The sequence below is a fragment of the Budorcas taxicolor genome, chromosome 2 (assembly GCF_023091745.1).
Source record: "Budorcas taxicolor isolate Tak-1 chromosome 2, Takin1.1, whole genome shotgun sequence".
Classification (NCBI taxonomy): domain Eukaryota; kingdom Metazoa; phylum Chordata; class Mammalia; order Artiodactyla; family Bovidae; genus Budorcas; species Budorcas taxicolor.
In genome coordinates, this window is record NC_068911.1 from 163,181,635 (window position 1) to 163,194,015 (window position 12,381).

The 12,381-nt window shown below is 39.4% G+C and overlaps 1 protein-coding gene across 2 annotated transcripts in view; it reads left to right on the forward strand.

The window, feature by feature from the left end:
- CAB39 (calcium binding protein 39) overlaps positions 1 to 12,381 on the forward strand; it is a 97,699-nt gene that overhangs the window by 32,804 nt on the left and 52,514 nt on the right. The window lies entirely within an intron of this gene.

Below are 12,381 nucleotides of genomic sequence, written 5' to 3' on the forward strand. Positions count from 1 at the left end.
ACTTTGGTGACTGAACAGCCACAACGATGTACAGGATGTGTTTACCTTACCATAGGAATTGGGAAAAGTGGGAAGGGGTAGTTTCACGGATAGTTTTTCATAGACCTTGAATTTAGAGAATACACATCACAATATAATGTCAAGTGGTCAGTTGGTTAAGTTCATTCTAATCTAACATTAATTTTTTAAAAATCAATGCAAAAGTGTTGTGAAGATCCCAAACAGGATGGTTCTACAAATCATGCCTCAGTCTTGGGAACCCAGATCCACCTTTTCAGTATTCCGTCTTGGTTAATGACATGTGTACATTACACTTTGGTCAGAATTGTGCATGTTGCTCTTCATGGAACAAACAACATACAGGGGGCAGCACATACTTATTAGAAAAGTTAAGCGAGCAGGTGTGGGTCCATAGCAACATCTAGATTATAGGTCCTTTCCTGGATTCCGTGCTCACCCTCCAAGAACCTCCACAACCAGTCAGGTGGTGACACCTGGCCCTGTTCTGCCTGGGTTTCAGATTAAAACTTCCTAGTTAACTCCTGCTTGCTTATATATCAGTCCTTTCTATGGCCTTCTTTTACTTTCAGAACTGTTTTTTGGTTCCAGTCAAAACATATATCTGGAGTCTTCTACGAAGCAGCATGCCAGATGTCGTGAGCGTGCAGCAAGCTGGCTAGTATTCAGTTCCGCCACATCGGGTTTTGGGACTTCCTGACTTGTTGAGGGTTATACATACGTTAATTTTAAGAGCACTCTATAATCAACATTTTGAAACCTCAGGAGTGTGAGGAGGAAGATTACTTTTACTGTGGGGGTCTTCGTGGAGGAGCTGTTACTTAAAAGTGGAGTTAGAGATGGGCAGGATTTGGGACAAATGGAGAAGATGGGGCATTCGCAAAGAGCTAGTCACGGTGGCATTGCTGCAGTTGTCTATGAATTTCAGGGAGGGGCACTGTAAGTCAACCGTTGAAGGCATTGCCTGAGCACCTATTTCTTGGGTAGACATTTTTTTTCTTTTTTTGTGCCATCAGCAGATATATTTATTTATTGAATTGTAGTGGACAGAATGACAACATGCATACGTTGGAACTGTTAAGTAAGAGCTGTGAGTCCAGAGAGGAGAAGGGGTTGTTTTTATGGCAGAAACATGGTTTAAGGTGATCATTTTGCATTTGCACATAAATTTAACTTTGACAATTTAGGCAAATGGGGAAAAAAGCAAAGCACAATAGACATATCAATTACAGGAAACATAGCAATTCTTCAGAATAAAAAATTTTCCCAATTTCTAATTTTTAAAAATTACAAAAATGTTCAAGTAACTTTGTTAACTTTGTTAACTTTAACTAAGTTAAATTTAAATTTAACTTTTACCATTTAGGCAAATGGTAAAAAGCAAAGCACAATAGACATATCAATTATAGGAAACATAACAATTCTTCAGAATAAAAAATCTTCCCAATTTCTAATTTTTAAAAATTATGAAAATGTTCAAGTATATACAGATACTGTAGTATAGTGAAGTTCTACCCACAACAGCAGTTATTAATATTTTAGCCTTGTTTCATCTATTCCCTCCACCTTACTCTTAAGTGTACTATAGTATTTTAAATCAAATCCCAAATCACCCATATTTCAGTACATATGTATAATTGCTAAGGATATTTTTACATACTATAATACATAACAACATTAGTAATTTGTTAATTATCCTACCTAGTATATAATTTTTCTGATTTGCCCATATATCTTTTGTATAGTTGGTTTATTTGAATCAGGCGCCAGAAAAGATCCATGCGTTTGACTGTATCTAGTGAGTTTCTTTTATTAAACATTTGCCACTGCCTTTCCTGTCCCCCATCTGCTAATGCTTTTTGATTTGTTGCAGAAACCCAAGTTTGGCCCGTGTTCTGGGTTTGAATTAGTGCTTCCTTATTATGTTGTTTAACTTGTTCCTTCATCCCCTGTGTTTCCTGTAGACTGATAGTTCTAGGAACTTCATTTGATTCAGTTGATTTTTTAAATGAGGGAAAGGAGGTAAATATTTTTATAGATAGAGCTTTGTACTTCCTGTATATCCTACCATGAGTCACATTGATGTTTGATTTTCCTAGTCACATTGATGTCTGATTTTCTTATTTTAAAAACACTGATAGATCAGTGTTCCCAGTTATCAGCTCCAGTATATCTGCTATGAAGTTCTCCATCATCCTTTTACCTATAATTATAATGGGCATTGATAATTGTTGCCTATATCCCATATTTCATCAGAATTGCACAATGTTAATTTTCTGTTTTTCTTTCTACATTTATTAACTATGTGAATCTTCTGTTAAGAAGATTCTTTCCCTTTCGACTATTTGGTTACCCTCAAATGCAGGCTATACAGAAAAGACAGGATAAAAGTGTCATTCTCTTTATTTACCAGTTTTGTCGGTATTGAGTTGTTGTTCTCACAGACTTTAATGTGACCAGTGGATTTTCTTTTTTGATATTATAATCTTCATGAGTTTTAATCTTTTATATTAACTATAGTATAGTTTACTTATACTACTGTCAAATACATAATTTATATATTATATATGCAAATTTTAATTTTCTTGTCAGTTCCTTGCAGTGGTTTTTCTTTTTTATGCCTGAATTGTATTACCTTAGGCTTGTAGGAGGGCTTCTCAGCTGGCGCAGTGGTAAAGAATCTGCCTGCCAGTGCAGGCGATGCAAGAGATGCAGGTTCAGTCTCTAGGTTTGGAAGATCCCCTGGAATAGGAAATGGCAACCCACTCCACTGTTCTTGTTTGGAAAATCCCATGGGCAGAGGAACCTAGCAGCTACAGTTCATGCAGTTAGAGTCAGACACAACTGAGTGTACACACATGCACACACACACATGCACACACGTGCCTGTGAGAGCCTTTCACTTTGGCTCCTGTGTCTTTTTTGGCACGACATCATCCATCTTTGCTTTCTGAGGTAACATGTCCCATTCTCATCTTATATATTTTCCAGCTCCTTCACGGGGCCCTGGTTCCTTTACCTGGGAATGATCTCATACTGATTTTTTAAATAGCACTTCTATAATCAGGAAAAAGTATCACATGTACATTATAAATATTTGTCCTTAAGAAAAACTTAATATACAATACACATTCTCAGTGCCCATTGTTAACCTTTGATTTTTTTCTCTTAGTCAGCATATGTGTTTGCATATATAGGACACACAGGTTTCTTTTATATACATAAACATATATATGTACATATAGGGCATATAAATATGTGTATGCAACATTCTATCTAAAGTGTTTTCAGTTAAAAGGGATTGTGGGCATTTTTTTGAGGGCAGTAGAAATCTTCAGAATATTGATTTTTTAAAAAAACTATTTCTGGCTGTGCTGGGCCTTTATTGCTTTTCTCTAGTTGTGGCGAGCAGCGGGGCCCCTCTCTAGTTGTGGTGCGTGGACTTCTCATTATGGTGGTTTCTCCTCCTGCAGAGCACGGGCTTCAGTAGTTGTGGCACGTGGGCACAGCTACGCAGCTTTGGGGCTCTGAGCACAGGCTCAGTAGTCGTGGTGCATAGGCTCAGTTGCTCTGCAGCCTGTGGGATCCTCCCGGATCAAAGATCTAACCTGTGTCTCCTATATCGGCAGTTGGATTCTTTACCACTGAGCCCGCAAGCCCCAGAGCGTTGGTTTTTAAATGACTTGACAGTGTTCAGCTTCCTGGGACTTTTTCTCTTTTTCAGCTGTCTTAAGTAATGATTCATCTGCCATCTTAGGACATAAATCTTAGAGAAACAGGTTTACCGGAGAAGCATTTTTAAGTCTACTGATACACAATGGACATACTCGTTATCATACGAAAGACACTAGATAAACTAGTACATGGTGCATTCAAAGCTGGAGTCCTTAGAAGTCTTACCTCTTGCACTTTACTAAGTATTAATAGCTTCATGGTGTTTGAACAGATTATTCAATATTTTTGTGCCTTAGTTTACTCATCTTATTTAGAACAGAAAAAAAAGAACTTCTCTTAGGAGTGAAGAATCAAAAAGTGTTTCTGTTCTTTTCGTGAGAATCGAAAGAAATAGTTTGGTCCTTCTACATGTTTTCTACAGGTATGTTCCAGGGTTCAGGTGTAAAACCGTGAATGAGTGGAATCAGCAGAGTGCTTTTTGTGGGACTTATTCTATCTGTTCCTGCTGCTCCCGTCTCTATTAATATATCTCAGATAACGGTGACAAGTACTGGAAGAGCAATGAAGCAGGGTAAGGAGATGAGATTAGGGGAGAGGACCTCTGCTGGAAGCCTTGGTCAGGAAGGCCCTGTGTGTAAAATGAGGAAGAGAACCATGGTGATCTGCACTAAGAGCTCTCCATGAACAATATGGAAAACGTTCCTGGGCCTGGCCAGGAGTGTCAATCCAGACATTGTGGCTGAAGCCTAGAGTGTAAGAGATGAGGACAGAGAAGAGTAAATCACAAGGAGCCTTTCAGGCTGCAGTGAGGAGTGTGGATTTTATCCTCAGGGAAATGGGAAGGATTAAACAGAGAAGTGACAGGGCTTTGTGAATTGTGAAGTGTTGTACTATAGGAGAGATCCTTCATTATTTTAAATACTGCTACTGTTATCACCATGATAACCACCTGGTTTACTCGCTAAGCTGTAAAAAATGTCAGTTTGATTCCTGCATAGTATCCAGTATTGCACATCATTGGCCCCTGAAAGTCTGATCAAGATATTAGTTTGGCTAAAAAGTTCATTTGGGTTTCCCTGCCGCTGTTATTAAAAAACCCTAACAACCATATTGGCCAATGCAATATATTAATTGCAAAGAATACTTCACTAGTCTTCTTGTGTGCTCTAGAATGATTAATTTTGGTTTTACATATCTGATGATGAGCTATGTGTATGGCAGCTTTTTTAATTAACCAGAGGTTAATTTTACCTTCTTTAAGCTACTGCTTCTTTAAACTACTCATGGCTTATTTTAATGAAGCTGCTGAATCATTGCATCTTATTTGCAGCTGAGAAGAGCATATAGCCTATCCTTCCAAACACAAAATCAGAACTTTTAGATGCAGTTTTTAAAAGGAGAAAATCACGCATTTTGCATTGCTGTATAGTCTGTGTGGATACCTTTTTTTTAAACCCATTTTGGCTCTGGAAATTGTAGCCATGAATCAGATGTTAGAAGGAAAAAACCCCACAGAACTATCTTTTTCTACTATTTATGCAGATTTTACCGCGTGCGGATGCTCTTCTAAGAACTTGTTGCTTAGTTGCTCAGTCATGTCCTGCTGTTTGCAACCTATGGACTGAAGCATGCCAGGCTTCCCTGTCCTTCACCATCTTCCAGAGTTTGCTCAAACTCATGTCCATTAAGTCAGTGATGCCATCCAACCATCTAGTCCTCTGTCACCCCCTTCTCCTCCTGCCTTCAATAGTTCCCAGCATCAGGGTCTTTTCCAGTGAGTCAGTTCTTCACATCAGGTGGCCAGAGTATTAGAGCTTCAGCTTCAGTATCAGTCCTTCCAATGAATATTCAGGGTTGGTTTCCTTTAGGATTGACTGGTTTGATCTTGCAGTTCAAGGGACTTCCAAGAGTCTTCTCTGGCACCACTGTGCGAAAGCATCAGTTCTTCAGCACTCACCCTTCTTTATGGTCCACCTCTCACACGCATACATGACTACTGAAAAAACCATAGCTTTGACTATACAGACCTTTGTCAGCAAAGTGATGACTTTGCTTTCTAGTATGCTGTCTAGGTTTGTCATAGTTTCTCTTCCAAGGAGCAAGCATCTTTGAATCTCGTGGCAGGAGTCACACAACCCACAGTGATTTTGGAGCCCAACAAAATAAAGTCTGTCACTGTTGCCATTGTTTCCCCATCTATTTGCCATAAAGTGGTGGGACTGGATGCCATGATCTTAGTTTTTTGAATATTGAGTTTTAAGCCAGCCTTTTCACTCTCCTCTTTCACCTTCATCAAGAGGCTCTTTAGTTCCTCTTCGCTTTCTGCCATTAGGTTGGTGTCATCTGCGTATCTGAGGTCATTGATATTTCTCCTGGCAGTCTTGATTCCAGCTTGTGATTCATCCAGCCCAGCACTTCTCATGATGTACTCTGCATATAAGTTAAATAAGCAGGGTGTCAGTATACAGCCTTGGCATACTCCTTTCCCGGTTTTCAACCAGTCCATTGTTCCACATCTGGTTCTAACTGTTGATTCTTGACCTGCATAGAGGTTTCTCAGGAGGCAGGTAAGGTGGTCTGGTATTCCCATGTTTTTGAGAATTTTCCACAGTTTGTTGTGATCCATATAGTCAGAGGCTTTAGCGTAGTCAATGAAGCAGAAGTACGTGTTTTTCTAGAATTTTCTTGTCTTTTCTATGATCCAACGGATGTTGGCAGTTTGATCCCTGTGCCTTTTCTAAATCCACCTTAAACATCTGGAAGTTCTTGGTTCACATGCTGTTGAAGCCTAGCTTGGAGAATTTTGAGCATTGCTTTGCTAGCATGTAAAATGAGTGCAATTGTGCAGTAGTTTGAACATTCTTTGGCATTGCCTTTCTTTGGGATTGGAATGAAAACTGACCTTTTCCAGTCCTGTGGCCGCTGCTGAATTTTCCAAATTTGCTGGCATATTGAGTGCAGCACTTTTAACAGCATAGTTTTTTTAAAGCTAGACACTTTAACTCTCAGTGGTAGACATAGGTGCAGACTTAATTTATTCTTATTTACTCCCAGTCTAGCCCTCTTCTCCCTACCTCACGGATATAGAAGCTGGCTGAGGGCTATGCTTTTGTGAACAGCAGCACAAAAAGCAATCTCCTCCTCCTTTTTAAATTGATTTCAGTGGGTCAGTAAGTGTCCCAGTCATCCTGACAACCAGATTTTCCAGGACATGTCCTAGGAGTGATATTAGCCCCTTTGACAACTACAACCCTTCATGGAGAATAGTGAGAGTCTCCACTTGGTGTCTGTAGGGGTAGAGAGATTTAGAAAATTGAATTTACTACAGTTGTGAACTTCAGTAACTTCCTGATTATATGAAAGAGTTAACAAATGGAAAGAATCTGCTCTGACAACCAAAGTTTTGTGATTGAGTGAACAGTGGATCCATTCACTGTGAAGGGGAATTTAGAAGAATAAGAGGAACTTGGGGGTGAGATTTGAGTTGCCTGGAGGGTGTCTGTAGCGAGCAGAAGTTAGAAATGTAGGCTGATTGGTTGGAGCTGGAGATAGATTTCAGGTTGTTGAAGTCGGTGGGTAGATGAGATCACTCAGAGAATATAGGATAAGAAGACAGCCAAGATAGAACCTTGAAGGACATCAACATTGGAATAAATATGAGTCATTGAATTAAAGGCGGAAAGAAAGGACATTTGGAAAGACAGGAAAGCCAATGTGTGAAAGCTAAGAGGTGTGGAGTGCTAAATGTTTATGCAAATTCCTTTCTTGCAGATTTAGCATGTTATTTTATAAATAAAAGGCATGCTAAATTATTCCCCACCCCTGTCCTCCCAGTTTTCATGTTAAATTTCCCCTCTGAGTCGTCTTTGGGATTTGGGCATGTCCCACTAATTAACCATCAGGAACAAGCTTACCCTCAGTTTGAGAGACCCAGGGATGGGTCTCCACAGCCCTCTGTAATGCTGACAGTGGCTGGCTTTCTCCCAGTGTCATTAGTAATTTTGACTCAGCCCAAGGAATCCTATTGAGATTTATTATGAACCAGGTTTTGTTTTTGTTTTTTTTTGAAGAGACAGGGAAGAGAGTATTTAAAAACTAAATGAATTTTTTCAACTACAGTATATATTTTTGTCCATTTCCTTGATGAACTCCGGTTATGTCTAAAACATAGCTTAGGCAAAATGTAGTTTAAGAAAAACTTTGAACATATGCAATAGTTGAGAAACAGTGAAAACACATAAATCCATCTAGATTTTAAAGTTTTTTACCATATTTTCAAGTGTGGTACTCTGGCTTAGAGGTAGTTGGCATATTTAGGGAACCAAAAGGAAGGACCTCAGTGTGGCTGGACCCCTGTAATTAGAGGCTGGAGGACTGTGTTAACTGGAGATGGGTAAAGCCATGGTAGACAGTTTGAGTTTTACCAAAAAGGCAATGAAAAGTTATTGAAGGGCCTTACTCCGGGAACTCTTGCTGTTATTGTTCCCTAGAATTCTGTCAAATCCTTATGGTAAAGGAAGAAAGGGGGAAGTGAGAGCAAGGCAGGTGAGGGATGTCTTACAACCATCTAGAAGTGAAGTGAAGTGAAGTAAAAGTCGCTCAGTCATGTCTGACTCTGTGACCCCGTGGACTATACACTCCAGGAATTCTCCAGGCCCGAATACTACAGTGGGTAGCTCTCCCCTTCTCCAGGGGATCTTCCCAACCCAGGGATCGAATCCGGGTCTCCTGCATTGCAGGCAGATTCTTTACCAGCTGAGCCACAGGGAAAGCCCTTTAACCATTGTTACTGCAATAGTTCCAGCTTGGGCATCTCCGTACTCTTGGAGACATGTGCCTGGGTGTTTCACATCCTTCACGGACACAGAAGCCTGTGAATAGTTCGGCTTGATGGTGGACCAGGCCCCTTTGAAAGCACCGTCTCCATTCCTGGAAGGAAGCAGAGTGGGATGGAGAGTTGATTCTCAGTGCTGCATTTGCTATCATTTGGGCCTTGTTGGAAGGTCATGAGTTGTTCTGTGAAGGGATTAACCTTTGTTGCTTGTAAGGACTGGGCTTCCCTGGTGGCTTAGATGGTAAAGAATCTGCCTGCAGTGTGGGGGACTTGGGTTCGATCCCTGGGTTGGAAAGATCCGCTGGAGAGGGAACTGGCAACCTGTTTCAGTATTTCTGCTTTGAGAATCCCATGGACAGAGGAGCCTGGAGGGCTAAAGTCCACGGCGTTGCAGAGTCAGACACGACTGAGCGAACAGCACATACACGTACACCACAGACGCACAAGCAAACTGAAGCCTCATGACCAACTCAAACTCAGTTTCTATTTGGTTCCAGATCTTCAGGTGGATTTCAGATAGTTCTTTATTGCTAAAATGAATTAAAGTGATTCATGAAATCTAGTTTAGTCGTCTGTATTTCTTTTAGCTGTGTGTGTGTGTGCACGCATGTGTGTGTACTATTACATATTTTAGAAACAGTAGTTTTCTTACATACAGATCATGGTCAAAGTCTGCTGGTTCTGTTGGTTCTGTCTGACTTGGTGGATTAGTAAGGTTAGTAAATTGGCAGCCTTACTTTTCTGTCATTCAGCCTTCCATGGAAATGTTTTCTTAATAGTGCTTTTTATGTATTAAGGATAATTTTATATATCCATTGATTTCTTTAAATTTAGTTTTATGTTTGCCAGAATTATATGTATCAAATTGAAGGAGGCAAAAAGTTATAGAAAGGGTTTGTAAGAAAAATAACAATCCTCCACACTTTTCCTGCTCTCTAGAGGTACAGCCTCTTTTGATCAATTGTTTTGGAATCTTTCTCCACAACTTTAATGAACATATTAATACTTACATGACACATCCATGATTTCACCATGTTACTTATAACACTGCCTCAGTAGCTGCTTTTATTTTTTTTTACTAATCCTAAAGTCAGTAACACAATAAATATGTACTTAGTAACTCTATGCATGTAAGCTAAGGTGTTTAAGACTTTTTATTTCTCAAAAGTATTTCTCTTAGCCTTTTAGCAATGTTCTAGGCACATGTATTGTCTGCCTGCTCAGTCATGACTTAGAAGCCATTCACGAATTTTAAACTTCTCTACATTTTCAGTTAATTGTTTAAAAAGTTGGATCACAAGTGACATACAGTAGTATAAGGATAATTAAGCTTAGTACAAAGCAAATTTAGCTGTAAGAAATAAATTCTAATGCAGAAGATTTAAGGGATACTATTTCCTTGTCTTTGATCCCCCAAATCTTGGTTATATTAAATAAGAATTGGTGAATTTGAAGGTGTAAATGAAAGAAATAAAAGGATTTTTATTATTGCACTTAGGCTTTAAAATAAGAACTATGTGATAAAGTTTTTATTTATACATTTTGTAATGTTATTTAAATAGTTCTTATTTATTCTTTTACTTAATAATTATACTGAACTGTATTTTTAAAACAATACATCAAAAGAATATTTAAAGTGTGTTTATGAGAGATGGGGAGGGAGGGCAGAGAGAAAACACAAGCATGTCCTGAAGAGCTGGGACTGGGTTAAAGCCTGCTGAGGAGTGTCCGCCGCTTGTTACTGACTGTATTCCTCCAAGTATGGTTTATTAGTTTATATGTTCAGCAGAATCTTGTCTGCCTGGTGTATTAATTAAGAGAAATGATTGTGGCATGCTTCCCCTTTCCCTCACAAAAGCAGTTTGTATATGTATTCTCTTCGGCAGCTGTGTGTTTTCTTCTGTGACCAGTATTTCATGTGTAGTAGCTGGAAAGTCACTTCTTTCACCACTGAGCAGGAGCTGAAAATAATCTCTGTTGCATAGCACCCTAATATTTCCTGCAAAATAGCCATTAAACATTCCCAGCCTTTACCCAGCATAGATTTTTTTTATCACTGCTATTATTTGTGGAATACAAATAGGAAGATTATATATTCATAGGATATATTGTGAGTGTGAATTTACTGTTTACAGAGGAGCAGTCTGCATTGCCCTCTACCCTTCTTCAAAATAAATAAAAGAAAAAAGTAATGGAAAAGAATGATCCAGAATTTGGGTCCCATCTTGCCAGGTAATCAAAGAGAAAACGTAACAGCCATCTGGGAGTAACTCACCTGTAGTTGATCCAAACTTCTTGTTGTAGAAAAGATATTTAGAAGTAAATTTATGCATCTTTGAATTTTGAGAACCTGTGTTTGAGGGCATTTCCCTTTGATTAATGAAGATATAGTTTTACTGTGATCAAAAGAAGATTTACAAGCTGACAGAGGCGAACTGTGTGTAGGTGACTGATTCGGGCATAGAGATTGATCAAAACAGATCATATCAAACCACGTCAAGAAATAACATACCTGTTCATGATCTGTTAGAATTCATTTGCATGTTCTTTCCCCCTAAATGTTTATTTGTAAACAGACATGCAGCTCTCTGTATCTCAAACTTTAGAGAAGAAACATTCCAACACTTTCTTCCAGTGAAATCTTAGGTGAAGGTCAAAGGAAGTGTTATGATGCTGTGCGGCAGAGAGATTTTATGTTGATCGAAAAAAATAGAGTAGGGTTGGGGTGTCTGAGACCTACCTCTACCTGGGCAGTGGGTGCCAGGGGCAGTTAACTATAGGAGTTTGGAACTCCCAGGTTGAAAGTCACTGAACTAAGTGATCTTTAAGGTTCTTCTCAAAAGTGTTAATCTTTTGGTATCTTATATGAGGTGGTTTAGCAAGGGTGGGTGTAACTTCTTTTAGTTTATTTAGTGAGAAAAATTGTAACTTCTGACGGGTTCCCATTCCTTCCATCCTTTATCTTGTTAACTGTGTTTATTCGTGGTGACTTCTTTGAATAGTTGATACCCTCCTTTTGCCTCATGTAATTGAAACGTTGTCTTCTGCTTCCCACAAAAAATTAAAAACTTTCAGAAGTTCATTGTCCCCAGAATTTATCGAGTGAGTTCCTTCATAGAGAATAGCCATATCCAGGCAGAAAAAGTACACCATGAAACCATCACTTAAAGAATTTGCAGATCTGACTGGGGAGATGTGCCCAAGGCTCTCTCCAAGGTTCCCTCCAGCCCTGAGCCCTCGGGCCTGACTGAGGAGGAGGTTGGGTGTGCCTGCGGGACGCTTAGCAGCAAGCAGCATAAACCTTGAAAAAGCGCATCTGGTGAGACCTAGAGAGTGGGCCTATTGCCAGTGTTTTTTGGCTAAGCCCCCAGTACTAACTTTTTACCTCAGTTTCCTCAACTGATAGAGGTGTCTATTAACTGGAGGTATAGTCTGGTGATTACGGACACTTTGGATCAACCTGAGCCTGAGCTGGTTTTACCCTTTAGTACCTTGAGCCAGTTTCTTTAAGTCATTCAGCTTTATCTGTAAATGGAAGTCATGTAATGTCCTTGGAGAATTGTTTGAGAAGATCCCATAGATTACAGATTCCGTTGCTTAGGAGGGGCCCTGGCAGCACTAGCAGGCCACCAGCATCAGCACCGTCACGTTCCTCTCCAGATGGGGGTTACAAGCGCAGGGGATTAAAAAGGTGTTTTGAAAAGTACAAAGTGTTCTGTAATTCTACAGTCATTTCTTATATATTTGTGGATTTCCTAGGACTGGTTTTGAAACTGATGTGAAATAATTTGCTCAAGCCTGGTTTTCTTCTCAGATTAGGATTTAGAAAGTCCGTCTTCTGTCCGCCTCCTTTT